This window comes from Cygnus olor, chromosome 16 (genome assembly GCF_009769625.2).
Source record: "Cygnus olor isolate bCygOlo1 chromosome 16, bCygOlo1.pri.v2, whole genome shotgun sequence".
Lineage (NCBI taxonomy): Eukaryota > Metazoa > Chordata > Aves > Anseriformes > Anatidae > Cygnus > Cygnus olor.
The window spans coordinates 7,670,852-7,687,422 of NC_049184.1; positions in this window are offsets into that span (position 1 = coordinate 7,670,852).

A 16,571-nucleotide genomic window follows, 5' to 3' on the forward strand; every position below is an offset into this window, starting at 1 on the left:
ATACAATAAGTATTGTCTTGCATTTTCCTGTTATTCAGAGCAACACAAACTAAACCATCACCGAACTAGAACGGCAGGGTTTTGCATTCGGTTTGTTCTGGTTAGAGACGATCATGTGGTGGACGGGGTAATGATGAATCTGCTTCTGACTCTTTTTCCTACTAAGAACTAATACAAAAGAAATCGCACTACTCTCCTGCGGGTTAGCCTATTTTTTGTGTGTTTAACTCTGTGCACATGCTTAGTAGTCAGAATGTTAGGGCAAAACTCATACGTTAATGTGAAGTGTGAAGTAAAATGTAAACCTATGCATGTATGTTGCAAGGGTCCTAATACAATCAAGAAATCTAAACAAAACTAGGAATATAATTAAGTACTCCCAAGGAAACAATTCTGTTCCAACTCTGACTACCGTTTTTAATTACTCAGTGAAGTAAAAGTAGAACCATGTGGCAAAATCTATACATTAAATATGTGAGGGAATTGGCTCTTCTTTTGGGCGATGCACCCTGAACAGACTAGTGAAATTATTAAAATAATGAAGTTCTACTTAACTATTTGCTGGGACCCAAAACAAATTCTGAGAGTTTAATCTTTTCAACAGAAAGCTAAACTTTGTACAAGCTGTAAACTTGGATAATATCCCGTTTATTTCAGAGGTTTCTGATTCTATCATGTGAATTGAGGCCTGCTTTGACCCAGCCTGGGCAGCTGAGCAGCCCAATCCATGCAGAATATGTAAACACCTGGAAATGGCCGTGCATTGACATCAGGACCATGTGAGACATATGATGCAGTGTAATCCTGATGCAAAACTACATGAAATCCCAAGACAGTTTCTCTTTGCAGTGATACTAGACCCTGCAGCTCAGCAGCCGGGAGCACAACCGCTGTGGGATTTGAGTCCTGAGCCTCAGTAAAGAAGAGCTCTCAAGTTCAGCACAGCTCTGATTCTGATTTGGGTAGCTCTATCAACTGGGATCTAAAATCTTTTTGTGATCATTTTCCCACCTGCTAAATTGTTTGGCTGCTTTGTTTTGAATAAAGGGCTTTCTTCCCCTCCTACAAATGTTGGTGGTTAGATCTGGATGGGTGTGAAAAACAATAGGGTTGGAATTCCCAACTCGGATAAATGGGTTAATAGTTGCTGAAACTAATTGATTTGTGTTTACAAGAGGGACACATTTGGTTCCAAACCTTCTGACTGGTTGTCACAGTTTCACAGAGCAGAGCCAAATTTAACCCTTATTTGTTTTTAAGCCATCACAAATTTGGGCTATTTAGTTCCAATAATATTTTCTAGCTAATTACAGTCTAAGGAAGGCTTTGATCTACATCAGTTTTTTGCCTTGCCCTGTCCCATCTGCTCCTGCCTCTGTATTACACACTACATAGCTTTCAAAGCACTTTCTCAGAGTCCAGGGTATTTAAATCAGAGGCTTTAGTTAGGGCTTACAATTTCATACAATTTGCAGAATAATAAATCATCTCAGAACTCACGCATTCCCTCCCTACAGCACACTACAGAAGTGCTGGCTTTGTCAGCAGACCTCGTTTTGATCGGCTTGAACATCATGCCAGGCAGAGTAAGGAGCTGAGTTTTTGACAGAGGCTACGAAAGCTTATGGTCCCTATCCCCACATAAAAGAAGCGCAACAGCTGGTTTGTTTCCTATAAATACCTTGCATTTGCTAGTCCATTGCAACAGCATTTCATTAAGCCTGTGGTAGGTAGCTCATTGATGTTGTCTAGAAATTACATTAACAGGAATCAGTCTCCTTCAAACAATGCAAAAATCCCTCTAATGCCTCATCCACTGACTGTGTTCCCCTCCTACATTAGCTCACCTGTGATCCAGGTCCACAAAAGTTTTGTGAGCTTGATTTATATTTTGTGTAAGTGAGCATAGAGGCTTTGCTTTTAGAAATGAATGTCACGGTGACACGATGGGAAAATATTTCTGTGCAACATGATGAAACAATTACTTGGCTGAAGTAATTCAGGAAGGGAATCACAAGAACAAGAGAAAGTGCCTGGAGCCGGTTTGAGAAGCAGAAGGAGAGAGCACTGGTGGCTAGCTAGCAGAAACATTGTTTTGCTAATTTCCCCAGCCTCTGTCATCTAGACAATAACTCGGGGGTGGATGTTTCTGACTGCGATTCGCTGCATTTCTCCGAGTCTAGGTGTCTTATAGGGAACAGGAGGACACAGATTCTGTCTCTATTGTTTTTTTGAAATATAAAAGGAGAGAAAGGGAACCTAGAATGTAATTCTTTGAGATACTTAAGTGTGTCTAACATTTAAATGTACAAGGAGCAGAACAAAATCTGTGGGATAACTTGGCACAATGAGATGAGTAGAATTACAAAAAAAAAAAGGGGTAATTATCAAGGAGTTTGATTGCTTACAGGAATGCAAGCTGGACCATAGCCACTTATGCCTAACTTCTGCATGCAAGCTAGCTTTTACACCAGCTCAGTCAAGACGTAACTTCCAAGCAGCACTGTGGTTTTGCTGATGTGCTCCTGATGACCACTCATGGTGGCAGAAAATATTGTTCTGCTCCAAGTTAAGAACAGCTCTGACTGCTGCGTTGAGTCCCCAGATCTGAAGGACGAGGAGAGGAGGCAGAAGGCCTTTATGCAGGACTTTAGCTATGGGGTTCGCAGTATCCTTAAACACTTTCAAAGCAAATTATATAGCTGCAGAGTTAATGAATGCAGAACTCTGACAAAACTTAAGCAGCAAGGCGTAAGTACTGGGTTTTAGCAAAGCATGAGAACGGAAGGACACAGTTTCTGGTCCTGGTTCTTTCGCCAGTTTATCATATATCTTTAGATCGTTAGTTAGCCCCTAAATGTAATAGGAACTGTGTGCACATATGTGCATCTCTAGTTGTAAGTGCAGTTGCCATAGCTGCAGGTATATTTGCCTATTATATATTTAGATCCTGATCTTACATATGTGCTTCATTTTATACATGTAGCTGCAGTGATTTCAGTGGAACTATTATTACTCCCATGAGCAATGATAAATGCACAGATCTGTATTTACATGGATGCATTTACATGGATCTGTATATACATGGATTTGAGATCACTGTGTCTCTGGGAAGATTTTTGTGCCTTCCTCTGTTTTATACCACATGCCCTAGAAAATTTTGAGCACCTTCATATCGTATATTCAATTTCTACAGAGATACCCAGGCACATGGGCTGATGTGGGTGTCCCTTCCTGTACAAAAGGTGATGATGGTGGCTTCAGCATTTTTGCACTCCTCAGGACAAGGAAAATCTGTCTAGTGGGACACTGCCTATGCTCTAACAGCTACCATCGGGTCCCAGGGTAACAAAGCACTAGCACCTGAGCATGTGTTATACCTGAGCAGAAGCAAAACAATGCTGAACACCAGCTTTCGAGTTTTGGATGTGCCAAGTGCTCTGCTGAAACACACCATTCCAGTCCCAGGCATAGATAGCTGCCTGGCCTCTGGATTACTGCTGTGTTGCAGCTGGCATAAATCCTGGGAAAGAAAACATGGCAGAAAATCTGGACGTTCAAAAGATGGTGAATGAGATGCACCCGGATGGGCCAAAACGAATCCTAATTTCCTCCTCCTGTGCTGAAGGAGCCCGTTCAGTGTGTATGCTGGCCGGGGCTGGCAAGCCACTGCTCCAACGCATGGTGTTAGTACCTGGCTGGTGATCAAAGCACTCTTAGGCAACAACCCACTCCACATCAGCAGGAGCCGCTGCCAAGAACCATGGACTTCTACGGGCTGGAAGGCAACTGATAAAGCAGACGCTGAGAAAAGCAATGATGCCTGCATTGGGCAATCTGAGTGCCACTAATGGCTACTGGAAAATGTTATTTTTATTTTAGTTCTGCAATTGCATAAGACGGGTCTGCTGAAGGCTCAGGGTGACATGGTGTTTGCACAGGGCTTTTTTTGTTTGTTTTTTTTGCAGGGCATTTTATTTAGATGAACAGATACTCCCACTTTACAGGGGAAAACCACTACTCCTTGGTACTTTTCTTCCTCCGTCTGTACCAAATATGGGTCAGCTGTGCCTTTCTCCAGAATTAGCTCCTGTGGATTTTGGCTTGCGGAGGATGAGGCACCCGGAATGGGTGAGAATGATGCAAACAAACCTGTTGCAATACAATCCTGTGCCTGGTTGCAGGGGATACAGTTCACAAGTGAGGTTGGCAGATTAGAGAGGGTTTGGCAAAAAGGACTACAAGGCAGATCTCCATGGGGCAAAGAGGCTTTAAAAGAAGGAAGTGAGACCAACCAGTGCATGGTTCTGGGAAGGCTATTGCAAACTGTGGCAGTGATGGGAACTGTTTCCAACAGACACGCTAGGGGCACTGAACTCTTTTCTCACTGACCTCACGGTAACACGAAGTGAAAATTCTCCTCTGGTGGGTTTTGCCAAGTTTTTAAAGGCAAAACCTTATCCAATGGTTCCTGCTTTTGCATTAATTCACTAGCAGGTACTCTTCTGCACGAGCCCTGCAAGAGCTTTATTACCAGAGGTACACTAACTATTAAACAGCCATAAGCTCACCCTGGTATTTACGGTAGGACTGTGCCTTTTTATTGCGCACAGGGAGGGAACTCCCTTCTCAGCCCTCCAGGTGGTCCCTTCAGGGCAGGGTTGAGGCACATTGGTGAGAAGGGGTGGGGTTGGGTGGGAGAGGCTTTCTTTGCTGCCCTACCTGTTCTGGGCATAAATTGAAATGATCAGTCTCTAAATCCTGCCAATTAGGCATGCTTTACTGGCATTAGAGTCAGTTTACTATGACAGGTAAAACTACAAGGTTTCTCTTAAAAAAAAAAAAAAAAAAAAAAAGGCAAAATACTGGTTTAACCAGGGGTAGCAGAGGGCAGCAGCAGGTTAGTACCCAGCCGTACCCAGACAGGCAGGAGCAGGGCAGCATTCTCCAGCACAGGGCAGCTCAGGGACAAACACCCCCTCACGTGTCTGCGTCCCCTCCTCCAGCAGCGACTGTGTGGTAGGGAGCCCATGGAGCTGGAGGATGCAGCCGGCAGCCCTCGGCAGCACCCCTCCTCTGCAACAGCTCCTCTTAGGCATTCAGTGCAGGATTAGATGTGGAAAAAAAAATACTGGCAATCCTTTCCTATGCTCCACCTGCCAACAAAGCTCCACCTACATGGGAGAGCAAAACGAGGTGCCTTTTACGAGACTATGAAACTGCTAATCAAGGTAGTAGCTGCGCTCTCTGGGTAGTGCCTTCCTAATCTCCTGATCAACAGATTCCTATAAGGAAGATAGCAATATAGACCTCTTGGGTCTATTACTTCTTGGTTTCTGTACACTGAGGCAGACACTGTTCTGTTTTTTGCATGCTGCTCCCATTTTGAGGGTTTTTTTTGCTTACTCCAATGTCCGGAAATTATAGGGTTGGTTTTCTTCCTCAAGGAAAAGTTATCTTTGCAGCAAGTGCCTCTGCCTGTGAACACATGGCAGAAGCTGGCTTCATCCTCATCTGCAGTCAGAGAAGAGGAGGGTGAGGAGCACCTCCCAACAGCCCCATATTCATTCCCTATTCTCACCATTTAGCAGTTAGGCTCTGCCGGTGTAAAACAAGCATTTCAGACACCAGCATTTCAGGCCTCTGCATCCCTTGCTTCAAAACAGGCTTTATGCTGAGAAGGGTTTCTCATTGGCACTTGGGTAGGAAGTAAAGAGGACAAATGGGAAAATTAATTATCCACGTCAAATACATTTAATATTGCATAAAACTCGCCTGTGAGGAATGCTGCCTTTTACTCTCATGTCCTGGTAACTCTGACTGACTCAGCCTCCTGCATGCACTGCTCATCAACATCCACAGCTGTTTGTAACCAAACCACTTGTGCACAAATTTAGGACAGAAAAGCCCATTGCTATAAGCTTTATAAATGCAGTGTGAGGTTCTTCCCTCTGACAACTACCGCAATGTCTTGAGGGGAGGAGAAGGGTAAAAGTGACCTCCAAATAAGCACTTCACAGAACTTACTCTCTGAGATAATTTGAGTCCTCGTCCAGCCTCCCTGCAGGGACCGAACAGTAGCTCGGGATCTCCGGAGGGCTTTGGTCTCTCTACACAGCGAAGCAAGCTGGGGGGCCCTGCCGTGGTACAGGGGCACGCTGCACTGGTCCTGTGCTTCATGTTACGCCCAGATAGCTGCTTTTCAGCCTCTGCTACTCTGCCCCATATAACTAGGCAGGAATGATGACCTACTGAGTCTGGAGAAAAGAAAGTATAGTCCTGTCTCTGGCATTGTTTCAAACTTGTTTTTTGGACAAGTTACTTCACCCTTCAATGCTCCACTTCTTTTTTCCGCAGAAAGACACTTCCTGGATGTGGGAGAATAGAGGCGGGTGTTTCAGGTGTTATTTGTTTAAATAAGTGTGAAATATGAAATAAGAGACATCGATAATGCCACGTTTAATTGCTTAAAGTTTGTATTAAATGCTAAAAATAAAAATGAGTTCACCAGGGAAAGCCTTCAGTTATTTTTGTAGCGTGCACTCTTCAGGACAGTCTTCTGGTGAAAACGACTAGAAGCACAATTGTCCCTCACTCTAAACACTCCCCAGGCAGTAGCATGACCACACAGAATTTGGCTCATTATGTATGTAAAATAGGCAGATGCTATTAGAAAGTAATTTTTCTGACTCGGTGAGTACAGAAGCCTATCCCTCATGATGAAATCCTCTGCAGGGGCTGTATTTTTATCATGCCTCATACTTTTTAAGGTATTTGAAATGATCTTAAAGTCAGATACTATCTTCCTTTTCCTCTCCTGGAATCTGAGCTCTGTGTTCACAGAATTTCTCTGACTCCTCAGCATTTTCCTTTCAAACTCCCTTCCCTTTGACAGTATGTAATTCCTGATATTGGTGGGTACGGCTGCAGTTTTATTAAGTCTGTAATAACATGCTACTCAGGGACAACATGTCATGATCATAAATTGTCGATGTAATTAGGTCTGACTCATCAATCAACATGGAAAAGGACAGAATGGACTTCATAAAAACACCTTTAAGAGACTGATGGAAATGTTTAAAGAACGAAGAAATTACCAGTGTTTTGTATTGTTAAGTATTTTGCAGAGCAGAAAATTAATTAGCACTGACGAGAACACACTCCTCTGGAATGCCCATGTGTGGCCCATTACATCCCGTTTTGCCCTCTGAGTCATCCCTTCGCAGCTTCCTTTCTGTGCAAACAGGAGCAGTCACAGTGGGATCAAGTTTAGTGACTTACCCGTGTGAGCAAGCAGCTGTGCAGGGAAGCCGGGCCCATCTTGAGCTGGGGCCAGGCTACCGACAGCAAAAGCTGACGAAATAACTTTTCTGTGCAAAAAAAAATCACCTTGTTGCATATTATTATTTTTACATTATTTACTTTTCACTTTAGGAATGTTCTTATTTTAGATGAAATGCTAAATATGTGTCTCCAGCAAGCTTTATAAATTCGAATTCTGCATATATCCCAGACTGATGACCTGAGAAATCTGGCACTTACACCTGGGGCCTTCCTGCACGGGAGAAAGTGTGCTCGTGAAGCGAACACACATTTCCAAGATGTATGTGAAACAGAAATAACAAAATAGCGCTTGGAGTGCTCAAAGCTTAAAACTGCACAAGCAAGTTACCAAGGCCAAACCCAGCTCTGTCCAAGTCTAGGCAAAAGGTCACCCACGAATTAGGAAGCAAACTATTGAGTTAACAGCATTGCAGCAACAGAATAAACTCTCACCGATTGACTAAGACAGTGGGATATCACCCCTAGCTATTGGCAACCGTCTTCTCATAATTAACCTTTATTAAGGTGGTCATCTCCAAACTAAACAAATGCAAAGTTTGGTTACTAATATAAAAGACATCAATTAGATTTATATAAGGGTATTGCAAAATATTGAATAATAAAAGCTGCTACCAAACAACAGCGGGAAAATTCATAACCCCACAGCACGTTTGCTTCTCAAATAGACAAAGCCTGACTATTTTCAGGAAATTACCTTTTGAGTGGTGACAACACTTGCCCTGTGCATTTGATGTGGGAGATAGGGGGTACTGCTGGCACACTGTCTACCTAAACCTGACAGCAAGGCTAAGGTTGGCACTTAACTGCATGAATCACCAACTACTGAAATTTAAAAGCTTGCATATGCAAATCACTAATTAAACACATTAACATAGTCAGTTACCCAAACTGTAATCTTAAATCGTATCTCCAAGTCAGGCATGCAATCACACACCCATTCTGCAGATTTGCATTTGTGAGCATGGTTTCCTGAGAGCTAGGTCCAGAAACCAGTCTAATAACCAATTTTTCCTCCTGTAGTTCCAGGAAGGAAAAAGAAGAGTGAAAGCATGCTGAGTGGCTTCTTCTCCTAAAAAGTAATGGGAAATTGTACATAATCAGGAAGTGATGTGGCCAGACTAAAAGGGCTAGATGGCGAGTTGTGTGTGCTCGCATTTAATCTAATGCCCATCTTTGTGACTCCTTCAACCCGGGCAGCGTGGCATTTCCCTCTATTAGCAAATACTCAGACACAGGAAAAGCCTATCTGCCAGATTTTGACTTTATTTACATTGAATTACCCGAGATTAGAATCTGAAACTAGAAACTTTCTTTATACAGTTACAAATAGCTATATTATGCAGTTTTAAGGGGTTAAGAAAAGGAGGAAATCATAACCACAGAAGTCATAAAGGCAACTTATCCCAAGCCAAATAGTTTTGTTTCTAACGCAGGGCTTTAATTATAACATGTCATATAATGATGACATAGTGCTATAATAGGCAAATATAATGCATTAATCTGATATTATATTTTGGCTTTAACAATAGGTGCAGCGAACCAGACTTAGTGGATAACTCATTCAGAACCTATCTGCACACTCCACCTAGATACTTATCTGCCTCTTTAATTAAGTGGAGGGAAACTTCTTGAGGCCATACCCATAAAGACAGTCTCTGATGATAGCAGAGTTACTGGAAGCCTTTGGTAATCGCTTACACCCACGTATTGTGGTTAGCTTCCAACTTTGGCTCTTTCCTTCTTGCTTTGGAACCACCTATTTATCCCCTAGTGTAAATCCCCGTGTTTTTGTACCAAAAGGGGTACAAAAGACCCCCAGAGGGTTTGTTTGAGTGCGTCAGCATACTGCTATTGGCCTCCTCAGGACTGAACCAGCTTCCTAGTTGCAGCGGTGAAATAAAGAGCTTTGGCCATTTTTTCACCTACCAGTGTATTTCTTGAAACGGTAGCAAAAAACTGCATCAGTGAACACAGTAGAGGCAGTGTCACCTTTCCAGAATGCAAGTGCCCCTGTCTGTCCTCAGCATGCGCCCATGGCAATCAGAGAGCCTACAGCAGGTGACTTCAGTGGAAGCAAGACTGGGTCTCGTGGGACAAAATCATCTCTCCTGACTCCATGGGTCCTGTGTAACTTTGTGTACATTAAAAACCACCTTTCTTCCTTCTTCAAGCTCAAGGTGTTTGTAGGATTCACATGCTAAGCTAAAAATAAAATGTTAGCTAATATATTAGTTTGGAGAAGGTGGTTCTCTGAGATGCAGTGCTTGCTCTCTGCTAGGAATTTTTGAGAGAAATATCCTGCTCTGAGGCAGTAATATACAGAAATCATAAAGACCAAGCAGGTAAACAGCATCTGAAGAAAGCACAGGGACAGCAATCTGGAGGCCGTGTGAGATTATTTTCTGATGTAACAGTAGTGTAACAACAAGTACTATAGTCCTCATATCAAAATAAAGACAGCTGACATGAGGTTCTTACATTTCAGTACTAGCTAAGCAAGCCACACAGGATGAGCACAACTAAAATGGCTCCAACTGCTTACCGCCTCTTTTCCTTTTCTCTCCTTCTGCTGCGTACTTCCTTGCTCTCCTCCGGTCTTCCAGTATGAAAGGCTCTGCTAATGACCTCTGAACAGATCATGTTGAGAATGTCACTACAGAGCTTCTTAATCTTATGGTGGCGCCTAGATAATATGGTGATGGGTACTGAAATGCTGAAAAACAGACAGACAGATAGCTAGATAAGATTAGGTATATAAGTAATTTAGTCAGTCATCATACAGAGCAGCTGACATAAGTTCATTTGTAAAGCCAACTGCTAAAATTGCTTTAGAAGTCCGTACATTTTAATTCTGTTGAAAGACAGACCTTTGATCTGAATTGTTTTGGTGGCATGTACATTATTTGAATGGAACCTCACCTGACCAGGTAATACCAGACCGGTCATTCCTGGCATACTATTGTCATAGGACAACAGTGTACATGCAAATCCATACCTACCGATAGCTCAAGGGCAGACAGATAACTGAGCATCATGGAACAGATATAGACTGAAAGCATGATCACCACCTTGTGCTGATATGCAGAATGAATCATGGCTAATACAAGGCTCAAACAGCCATATATATGACTAAAGGTAACCCCAACACACTTTTAAATTAAGCATGTCCAGAAAATAAAAGGAGAGAAATTAATAGATAAGTCTTATTGCTTCTCTTTCTCATCAATATTTATTAATTTATACTGGGGAAGATGGAGAAGGGAGAAAAATAAAACAGACCTGTCAGATTCACTGTTGTTTACAGGCAGTTTTATATTCCGGTTCTCAGATACTACCAAAACACGCGGAAGTTTGTGCTGCATTCTTTGCAGGAAAACTTATTTGCATTCACGTGTTTTTATTTTTTTTTTAATTCAACATTAAAAAGCTCAGAGACACTTCCTAGGGCAGTTTATTTTTGAAGTGTGTTATTTGTTTTAGCTCCACATCTGAAGCCACACTAGTATTCCCGGGTACGGAAGGGGTAAGACGGTTAATATAAAAGTGCAGAGTTCATTAGTCCATGTGTTTCTCTGAGTGGCATTTACCCCAGTGCAGACACTTTGCACTACTAAGTCCCACTAAAGCACAAACTGCTAAGTGCACGGATGAACCACAGATAAATGGTTGCATGTCTTAATTAGTGATGGATGAAGCTCTCAGAAGATTCTGTGGTTTAATTAGAATAAGCATTCAAAAAGTTCAAATGCTAATCCAAGCCTCTTTAGTTTATAATGATGGAAGTCACTCTCTAGAGCAGCTTACTCATTCCATTTTTAATATATCCTAACTGCAGTTGGGTTTGAACTGCTGCACAAACAGCAGCTGTCACGAAAAGTAGATCCCCTCCAACAATCCCACTTGAAATCAGTAATTGCAGATGTGCAGAAAAATCAAACGACTGAATAGCAGTCTCCAGACAGCGCTTGCCACAGTCTTATGTCCTCCAGTGACAGTTCACTTTTGCATGTTCTTGGCTCTCAGGCTTGGATTAATCATGCTTAACTGTTAGAATCCCTGTTTCTATAATGTCTGAGAAACTCAATCTCTTTTTAAAGGTATATATCTCTTGACAGTGACTGCAGTGAAGGAGCTTGACTCCTAATTTGAGCATCTCATTTATTTGCCTGCACTTTGGAAGGATCAAGGTCCAGCTCTGTTGTGAAATGCCTGATGTTACGGTATCTCCTGACCGGTACCCTGCCCCATGGCTAGTCCATTATGGGTCATTTCAAGTCAGCTCTGCTGCACACTGGTGCATTATAGTGGACTGAAATGCAGGAGACTTGATTTTCTAGAAAGTTGATTTTCTAAATAAAAGCGTTCTCATACATATCCTAGAGCCTGATTCCCCACCGCCTTACAGCTGTGTCCAAACCCATGGGACTCAGAGCAAGTCCACAGGGTGTGTAAAACCCTGTCTAGCACATCTGGAAGTGCCAGGCTCCCAGTTTGCATAATTTAAAAGCAATGGAGGATTGGGCCAGCAGTTACAATTGTACTTATATAATGTCTGCATAAGCAAATATTGGACTTGTTACGCATATGCAAAGAGTAGCCCAGTCAGCGCATAAATGGAGAAGGTATGAATTTCCTTTGCACACCACATGCCAAATGTGTGCAAATCAAGCACAAAAGTATCCCATCCATTGAGGCAAATACTTAAAAATAGGTATCTAAAAGTATTACACAGTAAAGCACTACAGAACATAGTTTAATTTTCAAAATTGCTGAGCAACAAGCAATTCTTGTTTTTTGAGAATCAGACCCCTTACACACTTCCGTTTAGGTTTTGGAACGTGATTTTATATACCTATTTTTTTGAGAAACATTGGCCAAATTGCTAGCTGTCAGCTGGAGACTTTATCAGGAAATCTGTAACTGAACATTCCAGGCCAAGATGCATAGAAAACAAAAAACTGTGTAGAAACTTACACAGTATGCTGTTGGTTATACTGGAAACAATAAAAAGAATTTAAAAAAAAAAGTGCTAAAAAGCTCAGTTCAGGAAAAGGGAAAGAAATGTACTTTTGTGTTTGTACTGATAACAGTAGTCCTTCTTACAACATTCTGCACTTTTAAAACTTTGAATGAATAACTGTAGCTAATAATAGTACCTTTAAATAAAATCTTAATTGCAAAACAAAATAATAATGAAAAGTTAATACTTTTTTTTTTTTCCAAAGCTTAGAAAAGTTTAGGTCGGAGTTTTGGGTGAAGGTTTGGTTGCTGCTTTTTCCCCTTTTATCTGAAACAGCTTACTCAGACCTAATCTTCATCATCTAAACCACATGATTAACACACAAAATAACTTTGGAGCAAGCCAGGTCCAAGCAGGAAGCTGCAAGTACTATCATGTCTTCATGATATTAGCCAGCAAAATAACTGTGGTTTCTTCAGTTTTTTTTTTTTTGTTGTTGTTATTATTATTGTTTTTAATTCTCTACATTTATGTTTTCCTTGAAAGGGGCTTGTATGTGTGTGTGGTGTGTGTTTTTTTTCCTTTCTTCTTTGTGTTGGAAGCTTTCAGATTTCCAATCTCATTCCCAAAGGGAATGTTTACTCTCCTAGACAATCCCCACAAGACCGGGGCAGGCCTGGACCCTTACATGAAATGGCTAAGAACGTCTCTTACTTTGCTTGTATTTGTCAGTCAAAAGCACTGTTCAGCCAGATAGCACCACTCCCCTCTGGTCAAATTTAAAAAAAGTAGTTATGACTGTACCATGCAAGGGGACTGGTCCTGCTGGTGTGTATGAGGCTTGTTCAGAACACTCCATTTGATTTGGCTGGCCTGAGAAAATGGAGGCTCCTTTACTTCTTTCAGGATCCCAATGGGTTTTAGGTGGGAACTATGTACTAAGCTGCTCAGATCACAGCAGTTCTGGGCATGTCTAGGCATAAAGTTGCTGGTACTGGAAGAAATGTTATCCTGAGCAGGGAGGAACCTACTGAGTTGTAGGTGCTTAAGTCTTCTTTTGCGTCTGGCCCTAACTTGCAAGAGAGGAAGAGCCAAATGCTCAAAGGCAGCTTCCATTTTATGGCTTTAAATTATGCAAAAAAATACAGTCTTGATAATTTTGCACCTGCATCTGTATTGGAGGTGAGGGAGAGCCTGACCAGGCAGGGACAGGCTCTAATTCTCTGCGCTGTGAATTCAGACAGACCTTACCCCAGCAGAAATCATAGTCCCCATGTGTGTGTCATACACTCCTATGCTAAGTTCTGCGGTTGGTACGCTGGGTGCTTGTTGGGCAATGGCATGGAGAAGGCTGGTTTCCTTGGAACATTTTCTGTTCATTGTAATGTTCCTTCCCAGCATTTCACAAACCACCACAAAGACAACGACAAAATAGGGGAGGAAAACCTTCTTAAAATGAATTGTGTGTCTCTTCCCTCGCTATCCCAACAGCCTTGGCAGGCTCATTGGAGCCAGGCAGAGCTGGTCTCTACTGGATGTTGCTCTTTGCACAATTTTATGATAATCTGGGGGAGTTTGCATGATCAAATGGTGAGAGCACAAGGAGGGAAGTGAGGACTCTGAGACTGCTTTCCTGGTTCCGCCACTAAGATCCCATTTCTCTTGGGATGGCATACATAAACTCTTCTGATTGTTCCATTGGCATGAACCTTGTTTTATGTATGTGCTATTTCTGCTATTTCTAGGACTATCTGAGGTTCAAATCAAAACAATAGCAAAATGTTCCAATTTATCTGCAAAACAAATTACAAACCTAATAACTATGACCTCTCTGTTCTGATTCAGAGCCTATTAAAGACAGTGCAAAGAGATCTACCGACTCCAGTGTATTTTGGATTACTGTGTAGGCTCTTGATCAGATGGAAAAGAGACAGAAGGACACTAGAACTTAAGGAAGGGATGGGAGAACTATGATATATATTACTGGGAAGTAAAAACACCCTCAAGGGATGCTGGAAGCAAGACTTCTGCCAAGGCTTGGCTAGAATACACAAGTTTAGAGACCCAGCTATTGCAGCTTCTTGGCTCATCCTAGAAAGAAAACAGCTTCCTGTCTTAACCTCTTAATGTGAGCTCTATATTTGTAATTTGCAGTACATTTCATACCTGGAAGAACAACTCAGTTCTGCTCTCATGGCAAAATTCCTAATGATTCCACTGTGAGCATAGCATAGTTCACATCTTCTTATTTGCTGCTGTTGGGTCTTTTTCATGTCCTTACACCCTTTAATGCCTGCAGGTACTCTCTGCTCTTGCACTCATTTATAGTCTCCGTTTCTTTGACACAGGTAACAGTTGTAAACTCCAAAGATCACTGTTTCTGTAGCAACTAAGACAGAAAAAGAGGAAATTAATTCAGTCTTCTGCATCCATTCAAAACATCTTCTGCTTATAATAACGAGGTGTTTTCTCCTTGCTTTTCATCATATGCCCCACAAGTTCAGCTGTTCTCAGACGGGACTACTGGAGGAGAACAGGGCAGCTGGACAGTCCCAGCAGACACACTTGCAGAAGTACCCTGTAAAAGTAGCATGTGATCATCCCAAAATACAAATTAAAAAAGGAAGAAAAAAAAGAACTAAAATATATTACTGTTTCTGAAAATGAAATCTCATGATTACACCACATAGCATTACTATTTCAGTACTACAGAGTTTTCAAAGCAGCACTAGATTTGTCATCCTTCTTTAAGAATCTGTTTATCTGAGACTGGTACCCCAAAATGCTCTCTATGCCTTTGAAAATCCTCTTTCAAATTTACAAAGTTGTTCCAAACAAGTAGGATGCTATACATAACACCAGGAAAGTTTCTCTAAGAACAGATTTTTCCTAGATTATTTCATAGTCTTTTATCAAAATGAAAAGTGCAAAGATGAATAACCATGATCCACAAATAACCAGGTGAACCCAAGTCCATCTGCTCTCACGGTGCAAAATAAGGGGTGAACTGAACACTGATTATATAAGGAGATGCTTTGGGTTGTGATCAGAGATGGCTCTTTCTTCTAAAAACATATTAAATTTGATTCACTAGCAGCACTGACAAAAAAGATGTTTTGGTTCGTACGGAAATGGTTTGATTCAAATATTTAATTTTGCTTTAAGGGTTTCCAAGAATATAATTAGGTACTAAACTAAAATGGAAACTTTGAATCCCAAAGCTAAAATGTTTTACTTTTTAGAAAACTGCTAAAATTATATAATTTGATTTGTTTGGAATCTGAGGGTGATATAACTAAAACAATCAGTTGAAACTGGCTTTAGTTTGCAAAGCATTTCAATTTTCCTGTATTTTAACATTTTGGCTAAGATTATCAGATGACAATTTATGGGAGGATGTTATTGTGAAGAAATAACGTGCTGTCAGAATCAGCAGTTTAGTATTACCTAATACAGATCTACAATGGCAGTTTACTGGGTAATTTTATTAATGATATTTACAGGCCTCTCAGCTGAAAGGCAGAGTGGGTACAGTAAGTAAGCCATGGTTAGCTTGTAGTATATTTTAGCTACAGCGATACTACATCTCAACAGATCTGTGAGTGCCACTTGACAGGAAAACACCATGCACATTTGTAATGCCACAGAAAATAAGTATAATAATTAAAACAACGGTTCTTTTCCCTCAACGTTTTCTTTTGACCTCTGTCTTCCTCAAAATGAATCCTAGGCAGGTTAATTGATTGCTTATCCACATAATGTTTAAGCAACATATTTAATACAGTTGCAGTTCATACTTTAAATTCAAACAGCATCAATCCAACAATTTTTGGCAAATAAAAGGCAGCAACGGAGTGTCAAGAATCCAAGGAGACTCCAATCTAATTTAAATGGTGTTGCTCTCAAAAGCTGGCAGCAAGGAGTGCATCTTTTTAAAATGTTTCTAGTAGAAGCTGATGTTTATGATTGCTCTTAGCTTGGCAAGAAAAACCACTTCTAAACATTTACATTTCACATTCTTTGGGACTGTTGAAAAATGTTGGCTTGCAGTTCTCCACACTGCAGAGAGCTTGTGAGGAATGTTATAGTAGAACGTTAATAGCCATGTACTTTTCTTTTTCTTTGATTTACTGTGTGGCAGTTTTTATTCTAGTTGTGTTCTTAATGCTGTCTCTCCCAGTTTTAGTTTCACTCCAACAATATGAGCCTAGGTTTATTTATTTAGCTAATAAAAACAAAGTCAATTCATTTATTAATAATACTTCGT